General features: G+C 42.0%; 1 non-coding gene across 1 annotated transcript; it reads left to right on the forward strand.

Moving 5' to 3' along the window:
• Positions 1 to 1,295: 1,295 nt before the first annotated feature.
• Positions 1,296 to 1,403, forward strand: LOC112731087 (small nucleolar RNA R71). The gene has a single exon (XR_003166879.1). It is a non-coding gene; the product is annotated as a small nucleolar RNA R71 (small nucleolar RNA).
• Positions 1,404 to 1,754: the final 351 nt, after the last annotated feature.

Raw genomic sequence — 1,754 nt, forward strand, 5'->3', positions numbered from 1 at the left:
TGTTTCCTTGAATTATCTGCCATCTCTAGTGAGATTCTTGCAGCTTGTACCTCAATGATCCCTAGCTTCTCCATTACAGAGAGAGGCATGAGGTTTATGCTTGACCCTAGGTCACACAGAGCTTTCTCAAAGGTCATGGTACCTATGGTACAAGGTATTGAGAATTTTTCAGGATCTTGTCTCTTCAGAGGTAATTTCTGCCTAGTTAAGTCATCCAGTTCTTTGATGAGCAATGGAGGTTCATCCTCCCAAGTCTCATTACCAAATAACTTGGCATTTAGTTTCATGATTGCTCCAAGGTACTTAGTAACTTGCTCGTCAGTAACATCTTCATCCTCTTCAGAGGAAGAATACTCATCAGAGCTCATGAATGGTAGAAGTAAATTCAATGGAATCTCTATGGTCTCTGCGTGAGCCTCAGATTCCCATGGTTCCTCATCAGGGAACTCCATGGAGGCCAGTGGACGTCCATTGAGGTCTTCCTCAGTGGAGATCACTGCCTCTTCCTCTTCTTCAGGTTCGGCCGTGTGGGTTGTGGTTATGGCCTTACACTCTCTTTTTGGATTCTCTTCTGTATTGCTTGGGAGAGTACTAGGAGGGAGTTCAGTAATTTTCTTACTCAGCTGACCCACTTGTGCCTCCAAATTTCTAATAGAGGACCTTGCTTCAGTCATGAAAATTTGAGTGGCTTTGATTAGATCAGAGATAATGGTTGCTAAGTCAGAGTGGCTTTGCTTAGAATTCTCTGTCTGTTGCTGAGAAGATGATGGAAATGGCTTGCTATTGCTAAACCTGTTTCTTCTACCATTATTGTTGTTAAAACCTTGTTGAGGTCTCTGTTGATCCTTCCATGAGAGATTTGGATAATTTCTCCATGAAGGATTATAGGTGTTTCCACAGGGTTCTCCCATGTAATTCACCTCTTCCATTGCTGGGTTCTCAGGATCATAAGCTTCTTCTTCAGAGGAAGCTTCCTTAGTACTACCTGTTGCTGCTTGCATTCCAGACAGACTCTGAGAAATCATATTGACTTGTTGGGTTAATATTTTATTCTGATCCAATATGGCATTCAGAGTATCAATCTCTAAAACTCCTTTCTTCTGAGTTATCCTATTATTCACAGAATTCCTTTCAGAAGTGTACATGAATTGGTTATTTACAACCATCTCAATGAGTTTTTGAGCTTCTGCAGGCATCTTCTTCAGATGAAGAGATCCTCCAGCAGAGCTGTCCAATGACATCTTGGATAGTTCAGACAGACCATCATAGAAGATTCCTATGATACTCCATTCTGAAAGCATGTCAGAAGGGCACCTTCTGATCAATTGCTTGTATCTTTCCCAAGCTTCATAGAGGGATTCACCTTCCTTCTGTCTGAAGGTTTGGACTTCCACTCTAAGCTTGCTCAATTTTTGAGGTGGAAAGAACTTTGCCAAGAAGGCATTGACTAGCTTTTCCCAAGAGTTCAGGCTTTCTTTAGGTTGTGAGTCCAACCATGTCCTAGCTCTATCTCTTACAGCAAAAGGGAAGAGCATAAGTCTGTAGACCTCAGGATCAACCCCATTGGTCTTGATAGTGTCACAGATTTGCAAGAATTCAGCTAAGAACTGATGAGGATCTTCCAATGGAAGTCCATAAAACTTGCAATTCTGTTGCATTAGAGAAACTAATTGAGGCTTAAGCTCAAAGTTGTTTGCTCCAATGGCAGGGATTGAGAGGCTTCTCCCATAGAAGTCGGGAGTAGGTGCAGTAAA

Source organism: Arachis hypogaea, chromosome 12 (genome assembly GCF_003086295.3).
Source record: "Arachis hypogaea cultivar Tifrunner chromosome 12, arahy.Tifrunner.gnm2.J5K5, whole genome shotgun sequence".
In the NCBI taxonomy this organism is placed as follows: domain Eukaryota; kingdom Viridiplantae; phylum Streptophyta; class Magnoliopsida; order Fabales; family Fabaceae; genus Arachis; species Arachis hypogaea.